Source organism: Thamnophis elegans, chromosome Z (genome assembly GCF_009769535.1).
Source record: "Thamnophis elegans isolate rThaEle1 chromosome Z, rThaEle1.pri, whole genome shotgun sequence".
In the NCBI taxonomy this organism is placed as follows: domain Eukaryota; kingdom Metazoa; phylum Chordata; class Lepidosauria; order Squamata; family Colubridae; genus Thamnophis; species Thamnophis elegans.
Window position 1 is genome coordinate 103,692,420 of NC_045558.1, and position 25,449 is coordinate 103,717,868.

A 25,449-nucleotide genomic window follows, 5' to 3' on the forward strand; every position below is an offset into this window, starting at 1 on the left:
TTGGTGTTATCTCTCTCTCTCTCTCATACTGATCACTGGAAGTTCAACATGGCACCTCATGACAATGAACTCTCTGAGGATCTGAAAAAATCAATTGTTGCTCTACATAAAGATATACTTAAATACTTACAAAATATGAGGGGGGGTGTACTCACTTCTGTGGTATACTGTATATATTGGTACATCATTTTCAACAATTTTTGCAAGACTCTTAGTACACTAATCATTTTCTCAAGTTTTTTTTTAAAATCCAGAACAGCCAGTTCTTCTTTTCTTGAACTTAATATAGCACCTTCCTACTGTAAATCTAGTACTCAGGCTGTGGGACAAGTGTCTATTTCTATGAAAATATCACTGCAGGACAAAACTTTATTTTAGGAAGTCTGGCGAATTCCTCCTTTCACATCCTTGTTTTATGAACAATTTTTACCTAAGCACAGTGGATCATGATTTAAGATGCTATCTTAGCCGAGTTTAGATATCATATTAAGCCAAGCAATCTCAAATTATGTGTCCTGAGCAAACTGAGGGGACTACAAATTGGGGGGAGGGGAGGCTTGAATACACAGTTATCCAAGCAAAACCTGAAGCAAGTACTGACACAGTTCGTTTTGTATGTGCAAGCCTTTTGGCTCCCCCCCCCCGCATTGTCCAGAATAAATGCCCATTAGCCCAGATCCACAGTTTACACTACTCCATGTTCTCCCTACTAGTACACACCCATCTTAAAACAACAAGCTCCCTTTTGTCTGATTCCCTTTGCTTATTTCATTAGCAGTTATATGGAGATATGGAGGTACCAAAAAAAAAAAGACCTGTGATCGCAATGCTTAGCAACTGAGTTAGAAGGAAGCTGCATTCAAAGCAGAGGCATTAGCAGCAGTTTTGAGGGAAAGATGGGGAGAGAGCACAATGATGGCCCAGTGGCAAACAATGGACTGTCACTACATCTGATCGATTTCCTCTGCTTAGGCTGGAAAATGAGTGTTCAACCCCAGTCTGATTTCTAGGAATATTAAACATTTATAACTTGAAATGCCCCATGTTTATTGTACTTCCCAATGTACTGAAGTGCATCCTTCAATTTCAGATCAAGTTTCCACAATATGATTGTTTCCCATCTTCCAAATACCTATATTTTTCCAGTGTCAAAGGAGATATATAATCCAAATATAGGTGCAAAATGATGGGGGAGGGAGGGGAGAGACTCCAAATATTGCAATCACCTGCTTATTTCACCTTGTAACCTAGAATCCTGCTCTCTTTTTTTGCACATACAGACATAAAACACACAACTACATATCCAGATCACAATAAGATGCAACACTGTTCTAACTAGAGCTAACACTAAATGATAGCTATGGCATTGGGCTAGGAACAAGGCGAACCTGGTTTCACTCTGACCTTAAAGACAGAAACCCACTGGATGACTTTGGATCAGGTACTCTTTGATAGCTTTTTTTGTAGCTCAGATCGGGCAGCCCTAATTCTTATTCACACCAAGATCCAACTATTTGGGACTATTCGGCCTCATAATCAGGCAAATCTGTTAAAATATGCCAGCCAGCCAGTGCTTGTCATAGATAGAGAAGGTCCTTGTTGGTTGCAGGTCAAAGATAGTACTTTACTGCCAATGTATACTTTTTTTCCTGTTGGAAGTTGCTGCAGCAAACAGTTATAGAAACATCAAGTTAATTAGCTGTTGCTATCAACTGGCACAGTGCATTATCAGTAGAAGCAAATGTAAACCTTACTGTCATTCCTTTAGTTTTATGAAAGAGAAAGGGAATACAAGTTTCCTAAAACCTAGCCCACCAAAAAGATAAAAAATATTGATATGAAGTGATCCATTCTGGGCCTTTGGGAAGGATCTCTGGTGGCAGATAGGCCTATCCTACTGAAGGCATGATTGAGTGGTCCTTCAGTCTTCAAACTCCTTTGCAGCGGCAACTGTGTTTTGCTAAAAGGTGCATAGAAGCATTTCCTATTCCTGCACTTGCTTGCATATTGGTTTGACTATTGTCAATGCCAACAAATCTTTTTAACAGAGCAACTTATTGAGGTTGTTTGGGAATGATTACCCTAGACACAAGAGGTCTGGACTTCCCTTGAGCTTTCTGGGTTTGCTTTTCCCTAGGCAAGAAGCCTGACAGATTTATCTGGCTTTGCTTGTAGAAGCCTGATGGCTTGCAAACACAAAGCTGAGTTGCTATCTAAATTAGCTCTAGTTCTGCATGGACACATCAGATTTAAAGTTAGATTTTCTTTTTACAACTGTTTCCATAAACAACAAACATCAGTCCAAAATAAATGTTTTTATCTAAAAATAAAAGCAAATTCCTTGAATTATGCAAATTAGTAAGTTTATCTTTTCCATTAAAAATGTTTTAAATTGAACTGTTTTATTGTTTATCTCACACTTGTGAGATTTTATCATTATTTCATCTACTAAATATTAAAATTCAATTATGAATAGTGGTATATTTATTTAATACAAATGAATCATTACAGATTTATTTACCAAATTGAGGATTCCTAGTCCACATCATTTTAGAACCTTCACATTAAGCCATAATCTAACTTGACTGGTTTTGGGTTAGATGCTATATAAACTACATATTGTGTGAATGCCCAACCATTTCTAATTTATTCAGTAAGGCATGCAAATTAATGCAGCATGCAACCTTCATGTATACAGTAGGGAAAAGATAGAATACTATAGACAAAGCAGAGAAATAAGGATGTTTTAGAAATACTAGCATGAGCCATGGTGGCGCAGTAGAATGCAGTACTTAAGGCTACTTCTGGTGATTGCCAGCTGCCAGCAATATAGCAGTTTGATTCTTACGCGCTCAAGGTTGATTCCAACTTCCATCCTTCTGAGATTGATAAAATGAGTTCCTAGATCAATGATGGCTAACCTTTTTGTTGTCATGTGCTGAAAGCAGATGTGTGACAACACGCACACAGGTCCGCATCCATAATGCAATATGCATGCAACCCCCCGCATGCCATGCCCCCTGCACATGCATGTGTGACCACCACCCCTCCCCCCCGCATTTTGGGCCTAGTAGGCCTCCCTGCAGCCTCCTGGGAGCAAAAATGGGTCATGAGCCACACACACATGCGCATGTGTGCGCACCCTCCCTCCGTGCATGCAGGTGCAATCCCCTGCCCCCATAGAGGCACCCCGCCCCCACATGACAGAGACCTGAAAATTAGCTGGCCGGCAGAAGGTGAGCAAGCATGTGCGGTGGAGCTGAGGTGGGTGACAGCTTGCATGTCCGCAGAGAAGGTTCTGCATATCACTGTGGCATGCGTGACATAGGTTCTCCATCACAGTCCTAGATTGTTGGGGGAAATATGCTGACTCTGTAAACCTCTTAGAGAGGGCTGTAAAAGCACTGTGAAGTGGTATGTAAGTCTAAATGATAAGGCATATTTATTTATTTATTTCTAGCCTGTCTTTATTATTTTTACAACTAACTCAAGGTGGTAATACACCTTTCTCCTATATTCCTCCCAACAACAACCCTGTGAGGTGTGCTGGACTGAGAGAATGTGACTGGCTCAAAATCACTCATCTGGCTTTCATGGCTAAGGCCGGACTATAATTCATAGTCTCCTGCTTTCTGTGTCTTAACCTTAGACCAAATTGGCTCTTAGCTAAGAATGTTGAAGAAACTGATAATTATGGTTAAGGTATGTAACATGCAATTCTAGGAAAGATGAACTAAATGTATTGGTTAAAAGTAACGGGGAAAAGCCAATAAGGCGGCTATTTTATTTTCGGAATTGTTTTTCCTTTAAATGCTAATGCCTGTTAGAGAGCCCACACAATTGTCTAAATTAATCTCAACCAATGTTTGTTCTGTCTGTTTGATTAACTGGTCCCTATGGAGGAACTAACTACTTTGACTCTTCAGTATAAACCTGAATGAAAGAATAGCAGAAAAGATATTTTAATTAAGGAGAAAATAAATGGGCTTTATCACTTCCCATTTTAAAGCATAATACAAATAGAACTATGGAGAGCTGATATGAGTAAATTATTTCCAATACATTCTTTACAAGTAGGTGTATGATTTGGCTCTAGTTTAGCTTTCACAACATAAAATACATTTCAAATTATAGCACTGCACCAAACTCTTTCCTTCCTAAAGCCTCGATTTTGGAAATGCCAAAAAGATAAACAAAACAGGTAGTCAGTGCAGAAATTTTCCCAAGATTGGTTAAAATATTGTCAATATTTTTGAGGAATGGATATGCATACTTTCCCTAAGATTAGAACTATATACACTTCTAAATGTAACAGAGAAGATAATTAAAAACTGAAAAATATATGTAGTAAATACTTTTTGAGCTTTTCTGAAATAAGTATAAATCAAATTAACAATGTTTTTATTTGTTTTGTCTGTTTCTCTTTAAAAAAAAAGAATATCAAAGAATTTGCCTTGTGCCAAGTGAATTCTGGATGGGCATCTATTTGATTTTTTTTTAGATCTTATATTTTTATTAGAGCAGCTTTAATCAAGCAAATTGAGAGTTAAACAGCAACAAATAGTCCCTTAGGTTGATAAGCAACAAAAACTGATAAAAGCTTCTGAGAACTAGCAGCACAGGACAAACAAAGTTAAAATACTCTCCTAACACTGGGGAGGTCAATTTCTAGACCCAGCAGCTCACTGGATGACTTTGGGCCAATCACCAACTCTCAGCCCAACCATCCTCATAAGTTAGTCATAGTGAGAAAAATAATGATTGCATAAGAATTTTGTAAAACCTACTACCATGGTTACCCAAAAATAAGGCAGGGTCTTATTTTCTTTTTACCCACAAAATATGGCTTGGGCCTTATTATCAGGGAAGGGCTTATTGTTTTGGGGTTGCCAGGTAGCTGCTCTCTTGCAAAGAGGCTCCCGAAGAGCCGGGCACAGCCTCGGGGTGAACGGCTGTGTTGCGCTGTCGCAGCAGTGCAGCATAGCACAGCACAGCACAGCAGCCATGAAGCAACCACGCTCACAAGCAGCCACCAAGCAAACCCCCTTTCTAGCCGAGCACAGCGCCATTCACTGACCTAGGGGTATTGCTCCCGCTGCTTGGCGCCTTCGAAATGCTAGTGAATCGCGTTCTGCACGGCTGGAGAGGAGGGTTGTGTGAGCGGCTATTCCACTCCCACGCCTCATGATGCCTTGACCAGCTCTCTCTGCAGAGCCAGAGAACCCCCGTCGCCACAGCCATCCCAGTATGGCTTTTTCGGAAGCTTCCAAACCAAGTCTTCCTGCAGTGGCTGCTCTGGGTGTATACTCTATGGTTGTACGCTCTGGGAGTACGTTCTGCCGGCAGCCTGACTACAACCATAGAGCGTATACCCAGAGTGGCCACTGCTGGAAGACTCGGTTTGGAAGCCGCCGAAAAAGTCATGCTGGGATGGCTGCGGCGGCAGCAGGAGGAGGTGCTCTGGCTCTGCAGGGAGAGCTGGGCCTGGGCATCATGAGGCTGGGAGGAGCGTGAGTGCGAGAGGAACAACTGCTCGAGCAACCCCCCTTCTCCAGCCATGCAGAGTGCCATTCACTGGCATTTCGAAGGCGCCAAGCCGTGGGAGCCACGGTGAACAGGCGCTCACGTGGCTGGGCGATACCCCCAGGTCAGTGAATGGCACTGTGCCCGGCTGGAAGGGGGGTTTGCTGGGTGGCTACTCATGAGCGTGGTCACTTCATGGCTGCTGTGCTGCGCTGCTGTGACAGCACAACAAAGCCATTCACCCAAGGCTGTGCCCGGCTCTTCGGGAGCCCGCTCGCAAGAGAGAAGCTGCCCGCCAACCCATCTCCAGCTGGGCACAGCACCGTTCACCAACCTAGCGGTATCCTGAAGGCGCCAAGCAACACGATAACTTTTGCCCATCCCCCGTTCCAACAGCTTGGCACCTTTGGGATTCCACTAGGTTGGTGAGTGGTGCTCTCTCTGTCCGGAAGTGGAGGGTTGTCCAGAGGGCTTATTAGCGGGGGAGGGCTTATATTTTTGCCCATCAGAAAAATGTGGAATGGCCTTATTATCAGGACATGTCATATTTTCGGGGAAACATGGTAATTTAGGGTGACAAATTTCATAAGTATTTGAAACTAAATATTTATATACTAACAAAGATATGTAAATGTGTTTCAGAGCAGCCTAAGTTTTTTAATTTAGGTTTATCTCATGTAACAAAATTTACAGCAATATATACATACATTTTTGTGGTAGATTGTTCTTATGCATGAAATATAGAAGACTGAGTTCTAGTCCAATTTAGTCATGAAAACTGGGAGACCTTGGGCCAGTTATTTTCTCTCAGTCCAAAACACAAACACACAGACACCAGGTTTATTGTTGTGGATAAAATAAGGAGTATTTTGCATGTTTGCTGCCTTCATTTATTTATAAAAATAATAAAGGTGGGATAAAAATAAATAAATATATCAATGAAATTGACTTTTTTTATTTTCTGGTCTGGAATAACTTGCACATGGATATACAAATCTTTAACCTTAAAGTCTGATTGATTTTCTTTGAGAACGCTAAACAAAAACAATTTCCTAAACAGAACAATATCAAAAAAAGATATAGAAGATTCATCAATATAGTTTTTTTAGATCTCACGCTGGTTTCTTCAGAAAACATAAATTGATTATTCCAAAAGAAAATTAAAAAGTACTTAAGTATTCAATTTGCATTATTCAATACTTCTTTGATTAAACAATTCAGTTGCCTTCCTTATACTCTGATCAATTACTGTAGTCACCAAAGATGAAGATGAAAATTTGCTAAAATATTTACTTCTTTAGTCTACAGGACAGGTTCTATGTTTGAATCTCTTTTACTATATTCAGAACTATCAAATTCAAGGAAAGATTCTAGCTTAGTACAGGTAGTCCTCAACTAATGACCATAATTGAGTCTGGCAATTATGATGGTGACAGTTGCAAAGCATGATTTTATAACTTTTGTGGTGTTTAAGAGAACATAATGGTCGTTAAGCAAACGCCACAGTCATCAAACAAACCTATTGTTTACTATAGGATGTTTTTGTCAGAAACTGAAGTAACACCAGTTTTGGGCAACGACATCATAAATTGCAATCACGACTGCAGCAATGGTGGGACATTGCAAACAGCCATAAATGTAGGCCAGTTGCCAAGTGCCCAAAATGCAGTAACATGACTGACCATAATGTTCCTGGCAGTCGGAACTTCAGAACTGGATTGTTATAAGGAAGGATTTTTGTTGATTCTTTTAACTTTGAACAGTCACTAAGTGACCGGTCTCAAGTCGAGGACTATTTGATGAATTGACCTCGTGACCACTTTGTATAGAATATGCTAGTCTTATTTCAAGTGGGATAACAGTGTAAAATTCCATATGTTATCTAAAATAGTAAGACTTAGCCAAAAAAATCCATTTGTTGGATCTTTGGTTTAATTTTTCAGACAGTATTTAAAAAGGAACATTGATTTGTATAGGTCCGGGATGGCGAACCTAAGGCACGTGTGCCTCAGGTGGCATGCAGAGCCATTTGTCAGGGCATGTGAGGCGTTGCCCTGTCAGCTGGCCAGCATGCATGTGCACGCTGGCCAGCTGAGTTAAGCCTTTTTTAATACCATTTTCACCCTCCCCAGGCTCCAAAGGCTTTAGAGGAGCCTGGGGAGGGCGAAAAGAGCCCCACCCCCCCACCCCCAGAGGCTTTAGGAGCTTCCCTGAAGCCTCCGGAGCACAAAAAAACAACCCTATGGGCAAACTGGAAGTTTGGGAAAGGACTCCTGGTTTGCTCATAGGGCCAGTTTAAGCCATCTGGGGCCTTCAGTGACTTCCAGTTTGCTCGTAGGGTCGTTTTTCGTCCTCCAGAGCCTTCAGGGAAGCCTCCAGAAGGCCCCTGAAGGCTCCGGAAGGCTTAAACGTCCAGTTTGCCCTTCAGGGAAGCTCCTGAAGCCTCCGGAGGGCCTCCGGGGGATGCTGTTTTTGCCCTCCCCAGGCTCCTATAAAGCCTCTAGAGCCTGGGGACGGCCAAAAAAGCATGCAAAAAATGACTCATTATCTCTCCATGTAGCATGCAATATACCAGGAATGTCAAACTCAAGGCCCACGGGCCGGATCCGACCCACAATGTAGTTGGATCCAGCCCGCGGGGCTATCTTGGTTTACTCAGTGCGAAGAGGAAAGATCAGGCCAGCGTAGCTTCAGCCCAGTCTACCCAATGCGAAAAAGAAAGATCAGGCCAGCATAACTTCTGCCTGGTTTACCCAATGCAAAGAGGAAAGATCAGGCCAGCATAGCTTCAGCCCAATCTACCCAATGCAAAGAGGAAACATGCCAGCAGTTTGGGGAGTGTTGTCAAGCTGGCCACAACCATGCAGTTGGCCACGGCCACCCAGTCACCCGAGGTCCACCACAGCCCTGATGCAGCCCTCAATGAAATTGAGTTTGACATCTCTGCAATATACCATTTCACAGCGGCCATTATTTTGGATTACTAAGGCTGTCTTGCATATTAACTTTTCAAAAATTACTAGTATTTTAGTATATGTATGTGTGTATGTGTGTGTGTATGTATATATATATGTGTGTGTGCGTGTGTGTGTGTGTGTATACACACACACACACACACACATATTTACTAATGTCTAAGAAATAAGCAAAAAAAGAGCAATTTAAAAAGGTTTCCTGATAATCATTTTAAACATTCATACCTCTTATATTTTACCATTGACTAGTATTTTACTTTTAAAGTCTTATCACTTCCAAACAAACCTTATTGCGGTCTCTACCTTCAGTGGATAATCTATTTTAAGGCTAGCAAATTTGAACTCAAAAACACAGATAATTTGCGACCGCAAAGAAACTTAAAAAACTCAAAAAGAGATAATTTGTGGACTGCAGAGAAATGTTAAAAATGTCTGTTCTTAGATGCCTTCCAGTTGTTATCCAGAGTTTTGCAGCACTGTTGTATTACTTTTAACCTATTCAGAAGTCTCCTCATCGCACTCAAAATTGCTAACAGCATTATATAATGTTTCATATCATTCTAGTTCTTGAAATATTTTGCCCTCTAACTCTTTTCCTCTACTCATTATCGATATATGAATAGGAATTGAGCAACTTCCCCCCAAAATTGAATTATTACCTTCCTTAACAGTTGTAATAAATTGCTGATAAACTCACATCCACCCAATAGCTCTAGAACAGGAGTGTCAAACTCAATTTCATTGAGGGCTGCATCAGGGTTGTGCTTTACCTTGGGAGGGGGGATCATGCCGGGGGGGGCATAGCCAGTTTGACATCACATATGTCGGGGTGGTGACCCGAGCACTCTGCCAGCAAAAATGGGCTCCTGAAATACGTTTTTGGCTGCAAGGGCCTCCTGCAATGCTTTGCCAGCGAAAAGGGAGCCCAGGAGAACTGCATGCAGTCCTCACAAGTTCCATTTTCAGCTGCAATGGTCTTCTGCAACCCTCTGCCAGCAAAAACAGAGCTTGGGAAGGCCATGTACAGCCCTCCTGAGCTCCGTTTTCATTGCCAGAGGCACCGGGGGCCAGTACTTTGCTGTTTCCAGGGTGGTCCCGCAGGCCAGATCTAAGCAGCCCGTGGGCTGGATCTTGCCCCCGGGTCTTGACACCTCTGCTCTAGAGCTTGCCCCCTTATACATTCAAGATCAAGCCTCAAAATCCACTAAACAGGAAACACATTTATTGAAGCAAGTTACCATGAATAACTAATAGGCACACTTCTAGCAATAGGAGAGAAGGACGTAAAAGAAAACCAGTTTGCTCTAGTGGTTAAGACACCACACTAGAAACCAGACAACTGTGAGTTCTAGTACCACTTTAATCATGAAAGCCAGTTGGATGACTCTGGGCCAGTCACTCTCAACCTACGACATCAAGATTGAGGAACAATCTGATCATTCAATTCTTGTCATAACTAATGGATCAACACTCTACGGGTAATCTTTGATTTACAACCACAACTGAGCCCAAAATTTCTGTTTTTAAGTAAGACGTTGAGTGAGTTTTGCCCCATTTTATGACCTTTCTTGTCACATTTGTTAGTGAATCACTGCAGTTATAACATGGTTACTTAGTGAATCTGGCTTCCCCGTTGACTTTGGTTGTCAGAAGGTTGCAGAAGATGATCACATGATCCCAGGACACTGCAACTGCCATAAATGAGCTAGCTGCTGAGTATCCAAACTTTGATCACATGACCATGGGGATGTTGCAAAGGCTGAAAAACAGTCATAAATCATTTTTTTCCAGTGCCGTTTTAACTTTTGTCACTAAATAAAAGATTGTAAGAATAGGATCACTTGTATTGATTTTTTAAAAGCACTTGCAAGAAATAGCCGTGTTGGAACAGTTCAAAGTCAGATTTCTCAGAGTCCCCAACCATATGATTATGAATTATTGCAAATAGGCAACCAAGACATTTTATTTTCCCTGTGCTGATCCCCTTCCACTAGTATTGGGGAGCATCTGAATTCAACCAGAATTAAAAGTGAGCCTTGTATCACTTGATTAGATTCGTTCTTCATTAATTCAGCCCTCTTTTTAAAGCTATACAAAAAGTGGCCATCACCAGTCTACTGGTAATGAGTTCTAGAGATTAATTACTTGTTCTGTAAAGGAGTTCTTGCCTGTTCTAAAACATCTAAATCAGCATCATCAGATGATACCTTGCCATCATATTTTAAAAAGGAAAAAGTTTCCTGTCTATTTTTTCAATATCTTATCTCAATCATAACTCTACCCTTGGGCCAACTGAAATCTAAAATATTCTAATCTTTTCTCACATAAAGAATCTTGCTGATTAGTCATATTTTTGTGTGTCCTTTTGTATTTTTTTGAGTTTATATTTGTACCTTAAATGTGGTGAACAGAACTTGTATACATCATACTAGATGCAGATTTGCAGTAGATCTATATAATGACATTACAAAATTAGCAGTTTTATTTTCAAATTCCTTTCCTAATGATTTCTACTATAGCATTTGCTTTTTTTCATCACTACTGCACACTGATTCTTCACTGAGCTATTTACTATATATCCCAAGATCACTTTACACTTCTTAAATTAAACTGCATTTATCACTTGGTTGACCATTTACCATGCTTAAAGAAGTTCTACTGGAACTTTTCAAATGACTTTTGGATTTTACCATCCTGTATAGCTTCCTATTGTCCACAAACATGATCAGTGCTTAGTTTTAAATCAAGTCACTTTACTTTTAAACATTTAGCTATTTTAAATGTTAATCAATCTAAGCATTGACAGTTTATGTACTCATTTGTTAGACTAATATCCTATTTATTCTTCAGGAGCAAAAAGCAGTATAAGCAGCATCCTCTCTAAGCTTTCTGCACAACAGGTAATATTTGCATGATACACTCACAGTTATCTATGTTATGCTTGAATACATTGCCTAACTTTTTTAGTTTGTATGGTATTACTGTGCCATAAACTATCCACAGAGGCTGAGTTCATGTAACATACTCAGTTGATAAATTTGTGAATCAATGTGTCACATGATACAGACACTATCTGGTCACATGAGCTTCTATGCTAAGAATGGATTTGAACCTATATTCTAATCCAATACTTTAATGCTTATAGTCTCTTGTAATCAGATTCCCTTTAATTCAAATCTATACTTTTGATTTATTGGACTTTAACAATGCTGGAACATTTTATTTGCTAAGTTACAAATATGCTAATAAAACATACAAGGGGGGGGGGCAAAAACATTAAGCAAGATGATGGACAGCATCTATGTTTAAAGAGCTTCTTTGCCATTACTACTGGCAAGTTCAAAACAAGGTCCTCATGATTTCAAAGGCTGCAGAGCACGAGATTGTGGCAGGCAAAACTTTGCAGATTTTTGACAACTTTGTAGTGCTGTCAAGTTAACTACACCTGCTAGTTCTCTTCCAAGGCATATCACAGAAACCACATCTCTTAATCTAGAAACCCACTTACCTGTTATCTAAGATAATTTCTGAATAATAACTATGTACATCAACATATAGCTACTGTCCCTTTCAACTGTCTACTTTTCTGCAAAATCATTATTCATTGCACCCATTGAGCATTCCAAAAAGTTTTACACATTTATCGCACCTCGGACTGAAAAGCCAAGGCACTGAATATGGACAGATGTTTAGATTATCAACATGCTTTATATTAAAAGGTTTTCAAGTGCAAATTTAAAGAAACTATACATCCTGTGAACAGGAAAAACTATATAGAAATATTTAAGAATCATCTTGTACAGATTTCTATTCTTCTCAACAGCATTAACTGTGAGATAAAGTTGCTTTAAGCTTACAAAATGTGCAAAACTTATTATTTTACTGATGAGAAAACAGCAAGTTTCTTGCCTATAGCATGCCCAGGTTCGATTCTCATCAAACTTCATCAGAATATAAAGCTGCCTTCTTTAGTCACAGTTATCATATTAGACTGATGAGCTTTAGCATCATTTCACCTTTTACCAATTATTCAACCTAATTCTTTGCCTTCCAGAAAGGGGATCAGGATGAAGACTCTTACCTGTTGGCCTCAGTAAATAACTTCTGCCACTTTGTTCTTTATCAAGATATATAGGAATAAATCAATGACCCGGACAGTATAGTGGGCAGGGATCATTACAGAAACAGAATAAGGTAACATCTCTCCCCACTCCATTACCATTCTTGGTCCCTTCTACTTGTTTTCCCCTTTGAAAAGCAGCAACAGCACTCACAGCTCACTATTTGGCAGCATCTCTCCGTCTTGCAATCCTTTCCCCCTTACGCAGCTGCACCAGGATCATTATTCCGCAAGGCCCCTGCAGCAACATTATACGCAGGCGCAAGAGAAGAGGGGTGGGAGGAGAAGGAAAGAAAAGCCAGGAAGCTGCAGGATGTGACTGTTCCTCTTTCATTCCCTTCAGCGCAGGCGCAAAGGAGCGGCATGCCACAAACTTTTTGCACCGCATGCGTGCCCTAGAATTAACCTGGACCTCCCTCTCTCCCTCCCACGACGACTTCAGGCAAGGCGCCTGCGCAATCTCTGCCAGCCTTTGAATGAAGGCGCATGGGCTACACTCCGAACGGACGAGACTACATCATAGCGCATGCGCGACCCTCAACCGAGGTTTTTAGCCTTCCGCCCCGCCCCTTCTTCTTGCGTCAGGGCCTTTGGCTCATTATTTTGCAATCAGTTTCGTATCAGCGTTATATATTGCTCCCTTTGTCCCTATGATGTGGTGAGTTATACCTGTCACCCGTTCCATCTCACCTGCAAACGATACGCAGTAGCTGCAGCCGTCCCCTTGTGGTCTCTCCATAACGCCCTGACCTGACACATCCGGGACTTTTAGTGACGTTGCCACGACGCCTCGTTCATTCAACGGCAGACGGGGGAGGAGACTGGGAGGTAGTGCCATTGCGCAGGCGCAAGAGGGATCGATCACACCAAAAACGGCGGGAAAGAAGTAACGTCGAGGCTTCTCTTTAGGGTGATCAACACGCTATTTTGAATAGTACAGGAGATATCAGGAACGAAGGAAAATAATCAAAGGTGGGGTTATGTTTCGGCATTATTATCAAAAGTAGTATTCAACAGGCCTATTAAAAGCACATTAAAAGATTTTAATGCAAGGGTTGCTATGACGCTGTTACAAATAAGGTGCTCTCCAAGTACAATTCATAAACACGTTTTTAATTATCTTCCAATAACATTTCAGATATTGGATGCCAAAGATCATGCTGCCACCGAGAAGTGAAGGGGAACAAAGCAAGATCCTGTCTTCCCTATGGAACAACCTCTACCTGAAAGAGGGCAGTCCCTATGCCATTGGCTTTTGGCAAGGCTGTAAAGACCTGGCTCTTCTCCCAGGAATTTGTGTCTGGATATTGACATCTGTAACTAATAGCTTTGGAGTTTTATTGAACCTTGGTGTATTGTCCTAAATTTTAGGCTTCATTATTAGCATTTTAAAAGGTGATGGTAATTTAAACATGGCTGTCTAAGTCCTTTTTTAAACTTCAGAAAAACATGCATTTTTCTTGCATAGTCCTTGCAATCAGAAGCCAATTGTAATAATCTCACGACCTTTTTCCTATAGTCTGACTATGAAACAAAATTAACCCTTTTAAGAGTACTTGAAGAAACATCATTGTTCAGCATTCTGATGAAACTCGTGATTCATTTCATACCAAGGATTGAAAGAATTTTCAAGCGTGCAAAGCTTAATATTAAAAAGTGAAAAAGACTTTAAAGCTATAGCATTTTCCTTTTTGTGAATAAATTTGTCACAGACCTGTGTATTTTTTCCTTAAATATTGCTCAAGTTGGAGTAATAAGCCAAATGAAAACAATTGGATGAACATTACAATACTAATTTGATGCTAATAGAAGATTTGGTATCCAAATGCCGCTACTGTGATACTATGCTATTACAATCACAATCTTTGTTTTATTTAAGAATAAATTTGTCTTTGTTTACCTGTTGAATGGTTTTCTTCAATTCCACCTAAACATTCCTAATTGTGTAATAGAGTCATATTCTTGCCCCAGCTGAAAAATGAGGAGGAAAAATTCCTGTGTCCCTGTAGGGCAGGGAAGAGGTTTTGTAGTTACATTATCAATGTTAAGGCATTACTGCTACAGTTGGATCCTGTTTCATGTGAAGCAGTAGTTGCTTAAAAGCTTTGGCTACTGCTGTCCTTTCTGTTCAAATATCAAAAGACTTGGTTATGGGTTTTCCATAAATTAGGTTTTGGGTGTTTGTTTTTTGTTTCTCATGGTTCTCTCCTGAACAGAACCCTTATTACCTTCCTTGGGAGCCTGAATAGCTAAAGTCTTAATTCATGTTTGTTGTATTGCCACAGACAAAACTATCGATATCTTCATTGACTCTATATATGATTTTGATGTTTGGATGCACTTCTCTGTTTTATGAAAGGCAATCACTTTGCTGATCTGAATGCTAATTAATCTTTCCATCTATGTTTAAAGTTATCTCTGCTATTGCTTATGGGAAGTTTTTTTTTTCAGATGCTGGGATTGTCACTTGCAATGTCTTTAGAATAGAGTAGAATACTTTATCGGCCAAGTATGATTGGACACACAAGGAATTTTTCTTCAGTGCATAACCTCTCAGTATACATAAAAGCTATATGTGCATTTTGGTATGGTTCTGCATGGTTCCCAATTTCTCTATATACTTTTTTTCATCTTCTGACTCACCAATTAAGTGTGAAAGGGCATTGTGGTAATGAAACTGATAGACTGGCTTGTTCCTGGAACCTTTGTGGAAATTTCTAGAAGCTTCTAGCTGAAGTGGGGGTGGGGAGCTGCTTCTCTGCTAGTTCAGTGCAGCCATGACTGAGGAAATGAATTAACTGCCAAGCAGTTTCTATCCTTACAGAAGCAGCACTGAGAGCTGTGGACAGCAATAGGAGCTACAGTTGCCCTGAATTCCATCAGGGAGGATTTATGCTGCTTAAAATTTCCATCACAATCCAATCTTGGAGAGTGCACTCCAGATTTTTGCTATCCAACCCACTGTCCTTGGGGAAGAAAAAGGTCCTTGGATTCTTCACAGGTGGCGATTGTCAGATTCTTGGAACTTGCAACAAATAATATTTGTGGACTTACTCCTTTTAAAAAAATGGTTTCCTTGGACTTTTGCTTATGTTGCTACTTTTACAATAGTTTTACTTTTCAGCAGGTTCTGATCAGTTCTAGAGAACCGGTAACAAATTTTGAGTAGTTTGAAGAACTGGTAAATACCACCTCTGACTGGTCCCGCCCCCATCTATTCTCTGCCTCCCGAGCCCCAGCTGATCAGGAGGGAGTGAGGATTTTGCAGTAACTTTCCCGTGGAGTGGGGAGGGAATGAAAATTTTACAGTAGCATGGCATGCCCACCAAATCACATCATGCCCACCAAGCTATGCCCACAGAACCAGCATGTGATTGATAATTCTGGCCTGTAAAATAGAATTGTATTACTTCTTAGAGGTGAAATATCCTCTCTTTCTTGTGCTGTAAGTACTGATTGGTGGGTAAATTACATTATTGCATTTGATTTCAATATACTGTAGTTTTCTGAATATAAGACGCACCAAGATTTTGAAGAGGCAATTTTTTTTTAAAAAAAAGTTTTTGCACTCTGCAAACCTCCCCAAAACAGACTGTTTTTCACTCATTTCTGCCCTCCCCAATCCCCAGGAGCACTCTGGAAACCTAAAGGTTATGCATGGCCATTTTGATGAAAGGGGTGAGGTTTCAGGAGGCAAAAAAATGCTGTATTCAGTGTGTAAGATGCACCCAGATTTTCAGCCTCTTTTGAGGGAAAAAGGTGAGTCTTATACTCTGAAAAATACGGTAATGCAGGAAAACTCCAATGCCTTAATTTATTTTCAAAGGACATCAGTTGCCTAAATATGCAAAAAATTGTCTTTGTAGAACTAAACAATAGAGAACTTCTGAAAGTCGTGGTATATACTTGCAAGTTTTAAGAAAGATAAAACTCAGCTGGAAAAGATAATTTGTTTCTTGTATATGTTATCTAGAATCATGTTTCCTATTCAAATCTTAATGCAATGAGCATCTTTTACTGTTTGATTATTTGTTTTCTGACTTATCGCATATACCAAATGTACATACTATATATTTCTGTACATTATAAAAAGACTTGGCATCCCCCTTAATAAATGCTTTGCTTGAATTACTTTGTAATTATATATTTTTGGGTGTAAAGTGTCCCTTTGAGTAGGTCACTCAAATTTAGGGTGCCTGAGTTTGGATGCACCAGGTGCAGTTTTTGTTTCAATGAAATTCTGTTATTTTGTTTGATGCCATTTGATCGGGGATGGCCATATAAATTGGATAATATGCAGGAATAGTACAAATTTACACACACACACACACACATAAATTTTTTAGCGGAAATGTCTCTGGCAGTGACTTACCTGTACAGCAGTGATTGTCAAGGTTGCTTAGTGAAGTTCTTTAACTAGAACACACCTTGCCTTCCTTTTATGACTGCAATGGGATTTTCAAAGCATGCAAATGAATGTACTTAGTGTGTGCTCTGAATCCAAGCCATGGATTTCTAAATCACAGTTTATGGTGGGGCTACTATATTGACTGCAAATATTCAGAGGATTGTTAGAAGGCAGCAGTGAATTGAGTTTACAGTATGTATCTGCTGCCATTCACTAACTAGATGTTTGTAATAGTGAAAGCCTCCACTCACTCATGTTTATTTAAATTCATGCTAAATTAAAATATGAAATATACCAGAGTTATATTACTCCATGTCAAAGTAGAATTAAATTATTTTTGTAAAAGTTTACCATTTAAAAATAATTAAATGACAACTGATGGGAAACTGTGTTTAAAACCTTAAAGACCATTATAGATGGCATCTTCTCACATAGTATTGGAAAGAAAGTTTCAGCTGACAATGGCAACAAAAGAAAATTCAGTCGGATAGGGCAAATTCACCACTTCTTTGCCTGAAAGAGACTCGGAACTCACCATTTCTTAGTTTCTAGGCCAGCATCTTAACCTTTACAATACACCAAATTACATCATTTGCATCACTTTGAATTATTTGCATAATTGACATAAGAGACATCATAGGAGAAATCTGTTAAATGAGAGTACAGTGTTACATGTGTGTGTATGCACGTGTGCACACAAACACAGTATATAACATTTGGAAAAATTGGCATCCTGTGCAAAGATTTCAAAAATCTGGACAGCAGCATTTTGCGTTAGTTTCCACATCCTATATAACAACAACGTTATATTAAGCGCAATGTAGAAATCAATACCCCATATTTCTATGTTATTTATTCCTTGTTTAATTATTTGAATTTAATATATGCCTAAGTACAGAAGCAATTCTATGCTTATTTACTTTGGAATAAGTCTTAGGTAAATACAGGTACTCCTCAACTTACAAAAGTTTATTTAGTGATCATTCAAAGTTACAACGGCACTGAAAAGAGTGACTTATGACCATTTGTCACACTTATAACCGTTGCACTTATAACCCCTTGTGGTTGTAAGCCGCCCTGAGTCCCCTCAGGGAAAAGGGCGGCATATAAATCCCAATAAAACTCAAAAAAACCTCAAAACTCAAACTTGCAGCATCCCCATAGTCATGTGATCAAAATTCAGATGCTAGGCAACTTACTCATATTTATAACAATTTCAGTGTCCTGGGGTCATGGGACAAACCTTTGCAAATTGACAAGCAAAATTAATGGGGAAGCCAGATTCATTTAACAACTACTACTAATTTAACAAGTGCAGTGACTCATATTTATGATGGTTGCAGTGTCCCAGGACTATTCACCTTTGGCAATCACCTGACCACCAAAGTCAATGGGGAAGCCAGATTCACGTAACAACCGTGTTCCTAACTTAACAGCTGTAATGATTCACTTAACAGCTGTGGCAAGGTAGGTCATAAAATGGAGCAAAAATCAACGTAACAAATATTTCACTTAGCAACATAAATTTTGGTCTCAGTTGTGATCATAAGTTGAGAACTACCTGTATGTGGGCAGACTGACAAATCTGATATTTATCTGATTAAGAAGATAAAGACACTCCCAAATTATGTTTGATTCCTGGCAACCATATCCAAACAGTTTTCTTAACATTGTTATGGAAATACTATTCCATTGGGATATTTTTCTTTTCTTTTTTAATGACTCCAGTTCTGACTAAAAGTGCTGAGGAATTGCCAGGCGATCCCAAGTACTAAAGCTTATGCCATTTGTAGTTTATGAGATCTTTCCGATCTGCCTAGTCCTGCAATTTGCTAAGGCTATTTATCTAAATAATTGTCAACAGAGAACCTTGTTATCTTTATTTATAGGATTTTGACAGGACTATAATTGTCATAACCAGAAAAAAATGCTTTCAGTTCAGTAGTGATCAAAGGATGAATTCTTTACCCATATCTGTTTATAGTAATAGAAACTTCTACTGAATACAATGCAACTTGCTTCTATATAGACGTGTGTTGGATTGAGTAATTAGTCATCATGCAACCAGAAAGTTCAAGTGCCATTTTTATACTAAATAATGAAAAATATTTTTGACGTACCCAGTTTTTGTGCTGCACTGCGCCAGTTTTGTACGTTACTGTTTCTGTCTTTTATGGAAGTATTAGAAGTTCATCTGGAATTTAAGTTAGGATTATCAGATTTAAATTTGCTTGATACTAACCTTATGCTACTCCACAATAAAATGTTACAATAAGACAACTGAGACGTATTTCATTTTTATAAGAATGTATATATGATTTGACTTAAGGCAACCTTCCAAGCTGAATTGTTCCAGAGACTTGAGGAAAAATGATATAATTTCTTCATTATTGGATAATTTGTCACTGGAATCTAATGATGATATGTATCACCAAGTCGTTTTTTGACTTCTGCAGATTACATAGAATTTTTCCATGATGATTAATCTCTAACCTGTCCTTTCAGGTCTTTCAACAATGTCAACAACAAGGTTATTTATAATCCTCAATCAATTTATTGTTTTGACCATTGGTCAAAATAACCTGCTTAAATGTCAAACATTAATTAAATATAGGAAAATGTTTTAAAAAATCAGTAAAAACACTAAAACAGTACTATACTATTAGAAAACATTGGAAACTTTTGCTAAAGTATTATGTTTAGCAACTGGCTTTGAAACCTTGCTAATTTCCATAGCATTGTCTTGTCTAAGTTCATTGGCTATTCAATTTTTATGAATCAGGCTAAAATTATTTTCTTATCAATGGGAGCTCTAAAATTTTTGATTTGCTGAAACTGAAATAGGACAATGAAATAAATAATCTATAAATTTCCTTGGAGTAAAGGTAGAAGCATATATTATATGGGATTTTGGGAAATCTACTTGCTAATGCCATTTGCTGGAGTTGTAATTTTGTAAGATTTTATTTATATTTATTTTTCTTCTGCTTTCTCAAAAGGTCATTAATGATGTTTACAATAACAATTGTATAATAAATTAAACCATAAAATAACACAGAAGCAAATAGTTGGTTGATTGTATGCCATTAAGTCAGTGTAAGATAAATTATGTATGTGATATGTCCTAAGTTATCTGTGTACCCGTCACCAGTGTAACTGAGTCCATCCTTCTTGCTGCTGGTCATTCTTTCCTTCTCTTTCCTGCATCTTTCTCAGCATTAGAACATTCTCCAAAGAGCTAGATCTTTGCATGATGTCCACATTAAGATAATTTGAGCCTAGTCATTTGTTCCTCAAGTAAAAAATCTGAGTTGATTTATGCAATGATGCATTGGTTTGTTTTCTTGTTGTCCATAGTATTCCCAGGAATCTTCACCAAAACCAAACTTCAAAACAGTCTTTCTATTCTGTTATCTCAAAACTTTTGCTTCTATAGACTTACTGGAAATACCGTTGCTTACAATATTCTGATCTTTATAGATCTAGACTCATCACAGCATCTGAATGTCTTTTCCAAAACTTTCATGGCTACTCTGCCAAGTGCTAGTCTGCTGGGTACTTCTTGACCAAGTCAGGCTTATTTTCATTATACAATACAATATAAAGCCAGTATCTATAGTATCTCAGTCTCCATTGAGAATCATTGCAAACAGTATTTAAAAAATGTAAAAATAAAATGATCCCACACAAAGACTTTGCATGTTAAAAATGGAGAAAATGTGTATTTCTACACACATTGATACAATACATATATCAGAGGGTGCCATATATTGCGAACTTTTAAAGCTACTCATGGTTGTTCAAAAGACAGACTGAGAAGAAGTGATTAACACCTACCTTCCTGACAGCAAAATCCTTGCAAATGCTTGAGGGTAGAACAAGAAGCAATGGGTGGAAACTAATCAAGAAGAGAAGTAATTTAGAACTGAGGAGAAATTTCCTGACAGTTAGAACAATTAATCAGTGGAACAACTTGCCTCCAGAAGTTGTGAATGCCCCACCACTGGAAGTCTTTAAGATGTTGAATAGCCATTTGTCTGAAACGGTATAGGGTTTCCTGCCTAGGCAGGAAAGGCAGGTTGGACTAGAAGACCTCCAAGGTCCCTTCGAACTTTGCTGTTGTATTGTATTATTGTATTAAATCATTTTTGTTTGCTGTACATGAGGTAGGACTAAATAGAGATGGCCTATAGGCCAGTAGGAGAATGACAAGGACCCTTTTCCATACTATATTGGAATTTTCCCAAAAAAAAATTCAGGCTGTGGAACTTTTAGTTTAAAAAGTCCACCTCTCTAAACAAGCAGCAATGAATCCTTATGAATGGAAACAATCAAGAAATGGACATTGGATCAGCTGCTGAATGTTAGGTGACAAGACTGGATGTACTTTTGAGAAACTGCTGTGGACAATTGGTGTCCACATGGGAGCCAACAAAATCTTCTATTTCCTGCTTCCTATCCTGTGACTGGCATTTGTAAATGATCATCTAAGCAATATGAGGCATGTACTGTAGTTGGTTTGAAAAATTGCAGCAAACTTTGTGAACTTTGACATGTCTCTTGTTATAGCAGTTTGACAGCTTTTTGTGTCCTTAAATTTATTTCCAAATCAATGTCCTTGAAAGCTATAGTATGCATGGGTTTTTAACATCTCCTTCTTAATATTCACTTTCTCTTCAGTTTTTAATTATTTTCTTTCTCCATTTTTCCCTTTCAATTTGCTAAAAACGTAGAAATGTAATTAGATGAATGCTGGGCTGCAAGAAAGCTGCCAGCAGTTCTACATCATGATTAAATATATCAGCCCTTTCTTTACTGACCAAAAAAAAAAAAGAATTCAAACAGATTTCTTGCAATTATCTCCCTGTTATCCAGGAAAGAATCAGTAACACGTACAGATAATCTTATTGAAAATGCAGCACTAATTAAAAACTCATATAAGCTCCTGATGATCAAGGCAATACAAAAACCATAGTTATTTAATTATTTCCTCTATTTGCTAATCTTTGTTTTAGCAAAACAGGAAAAAAAATCCAAACAAAACCACACTGCTTTCACTGGAGGGACTTGATAGGACTTTTATCTATGCAACAGTCAAAACAATGGAAGCTCAATTTGATTCACCTCTTATGGGAAATTTTTGCAGGTTATTTTCTGAAGGTAATCTTAAAAAGAAATGTTTTGCTATATTCAAAAACAGCTTTCAGAAGACATTTTCATTTTAGATACACTTCCCTCCCCATCCTAGTGCTTAATTTCTAAAAAGAGGTGCAATGTAAGCCATATTATAAGTGCCTAAAGGATCTCACCTGTTTTTTTTACCTTCATATGTTACAAAACTGATGATCAAATAAACCACATATCAGATTAGCTGTACTTTATTTCCATGACATTCCATGCTAATGTCAGATCCACCCTAGACATTTCAAGGATTTACTGTAGGTGTACTTTTACAGAAATTGCAATCTGGATAATCCCATGACATTGGGCAATGGATATTCTGAGTGTTCGGGGAAAGGTTCAATGTCAGAATGACCCATTTGGAGAGCATTCTGTTTACCCTTATTTGCAATGGTTCAGGCAAATTCTGATTTCTCAGATTTTGCTGAACTGTTATTCTCAGTATCCTTTACTGTCAACTACAATGAGAGGATTTGCTGGGAGTCAAAGTTCTTCAACTTTTGCAGTGCTGTAGCTGCACTGACTGATGATAGATCTTCTGGATTTCAGAATGAAATTGTTCCCAATCCTATCTGCTAGAAATTGAATAAAAGTTCTGCTGTATCTAAAAAGTTTTTTCATTTTCATTGTTGCTAAAAGTAGCCCTTTGATAACAACTATCATTCCCTTTAGCCCAAATACAGTTATTTTTAATATTGCAGTTATTTTCTATTTTAGTTTTGTTTCACTAACCCAGACATTTTACAGGTTGATTAGTCAATCTGTACAAATATTGTAATTCATATGTTTAATATGTTTATGTGCAAGTACACACATACACATACATACAAACTCCAAATCTTGGAGGAATTATTTTGCATAATGCAGCCCACAACATATTTTCAAAATTCCAAATGTGCCTACCAGCCAACTAAATTTAGGGAATATTAGACTGAGTTGACTCAGACTAATGTTTTTATAGATGTCTTCGGTCATAAATGTGGCTTTGATCCCCAAAGGCTAAGCAGGATCAGATCTGTTAGGATTTGAAAGAGAATCTACTAGAGAAAAATAGAATGAAAAGGTTAAAAGATAGCTTTTACGAGAAGACTATTGCTTTATCCCTGTAATTACCGGTAGTTGGGCATGATTTGAAAGAATATTTTTTTAGAGTTCACTTGAAATTTATGGCAATGACTCCGAAAATAACAGGAAGATATGGGAAATTGTGCACTTTTTTGATTAAAAATAGATTGATATGAATCTGGAAGGATTCCCATTTTCTATCAATTATAATATTTTCTAGAGGTTGCTTTTTGTATTTCAACAAGTATTTAGCAGTAAGGGTTTCATTTAAAAAGCTAATTAGAAATTTGGAATAGTCTACATGCTCAACTTTCCTTTTTTCTCTTTTGTAAAGTAAAATAACTTTTAATTTTAGTAATGTAATTATATAACAATCTGAGATTAATTTTATATCATAGTAACATTGCATTCTTTTTTTATCCATTACAGCAATGTTTAAGAAACATGCGGCCAAAACATATTATCAATTAATGGTTTGACTTATCATGTGTGAAGGCAATCAATACCTATCTACTATAAAATCCATTTTCACAACTGGATCTATCAATATTAAAGCAAGAAAGTAGCAAAAAAATTGCAAGACAGAGCCCCAAACTAGATTTTCACATTATGCAAGATTATAATATGGCTTATTTGGCTTTGGGTCAGTATATTGTGAATGTAACTTTTGTGATTCATTCAGAAAACCATTGTTTTCATGCGAGAGATAGAAATTCACATTAAAGAATCGGTAACTGGATTACACATTGCACAAAGCTAGGACCAAACACTGCAGAGGTGGGTTCCTACCAGTTCGCACCTATTCGGTAGAACCGGTTCGTCAAATCTACCAAACCGGTTAGAAGAGGTTCCAAATTTTTTTGAAACCCACCACTGGTCCTTGGATATGATTATTCTACAATATCATGCTCATATTTATAAAACTCAGTGCCTCTGTGAAAGGTAAGGATGACTACTGCGTTTGTGGTGCAATTAGAACATTGCGTGTGTTGAAGTTGTTTTAACGCAAACCAAAGATGCCTTTTAAAAAACAAGTTTACATCATATTCTTATGCATGCCAGTGCTGTGTGTGAGGTAATTTAAGGTGGTTCATAAAAGTGTCGTCAGCATCTTCATATCTGGTCACATGGGCGGCAAGCCACTCCCATCCGGTCACATGGGTGGCAAGCCACTCCCACAAAAGAGGCCACACCCACAGAGTAGGTTCGAATGATTTTTGAAACCCACCACTGAATCACTGGTCTTGAATCCAGGTTCAAAACTCAGTTGGGCATGTTTGCAAATTTGCTGAATATAACTTAGTATTAAGAGTAAAAAACATATCAGTGCTGTTGGTGGAACACATTATTTTTAGCGGATATGATTTGCTAGTTCCATCCTCTCCAAATAATATACCAGGCACCTTCTGTGGATTTTTTTTTCAAAAGAGAAAAGTGGGGAGGTGTGTGTGTGTGGTGGGGATACAAGCATATTTGTTTTCTAGCAGGCTATTTGCTTAACCATACTAGCTAGCATTCTGGGTCAGACAAGGTATAGACCTATGTTTGATTGATTAAGCCATGTCATTTCTACTGATTAGGGTCTGGGCATTCTGTATTAACACAATCTTGAGGAAGCTATAGATTTAGTTTATGGACAAAACCCATTAACAATGCAGTATAGGTATAGCCATTCTTTCAATCTGTATGTTGAACTAGTCTATGCTGAGTGGATGGCAGGATTCATTGAGTTACTGTTTATTTAAAGCATGGGTGCTTTGAACCCCTCCTTTACCACACACTTGAATTAATCCTGCTGAGCCCGAGCCACAAGCACTGATGAAAAGGGAGGTGAGCACAGTGAGCAAACATCTTATTAAACCATCAAGGTCAGCATTTCCAACTGTGGAACTTTGCATTGCAGATGCTAAGATTAAAATGTCTAGAACGTATTGCCTGCAGGCATGGCAAGAGATGAAACTGGCTTTGTTAAATTGACCCGTGAGAAATTTGGGTTCTTTATTTTTATCATGCTTAATATGATCTGGGGATTTTAATTGGCTGTGGTTCAGATGAAACCTTTAGGTACACCTATGGGTTGCAGACATTGAAGAATATTTTTTGAGAGAAATGAAAATTATACTTTAAAATGTGTAATTCTGAGGCATTAATTCTTATGCCTCAGAGTCTGTTTCTTG

At 38.4% G+C, this 25,449-nt stretch overlaps 1 protein-coding gene across 15 annotated transcripts in view; it reads right to left on the reverse strand.

Moving 5' to 3' along the window:
* The window catches only part of SPOP (speckle type BTB/POZ protein), an 88,597-nt gene that overhangs the window by 53,987 nt on the left and 9,161 nt on the right, over positions 1–25,449 (reverse strand). For 7 of the 15 annotated variants that reach the window (XM_032235188.1, XM_032235193.1, XM_032235191.1 and 4 more), the window contains 3 exons: positions 20,864–20,924; positions 19,147–19,220; positions 13,309–13,540 (listed from right to left, as the gene is read on the reverse strand). The gene's annotated coding sequence lies outside the window, so the exon portion shown is untranslated. Of the gene's footprint in view, positions 1–12,579; positions 12,692–12,717; positions 12,893–13,308; positions 13,541–14,518; positions 14,622–17,561; positions 17,674–19,146; positions 19,221–20,863; positions 20,925–23,110; positions 24,102–25,449 lie in introns of those variants that run through there. The other 8 variants (XM_032235196.1, XM_032235197.1, XM_032235186.1 and 5 more) reach the window with 7 other exon arrangements.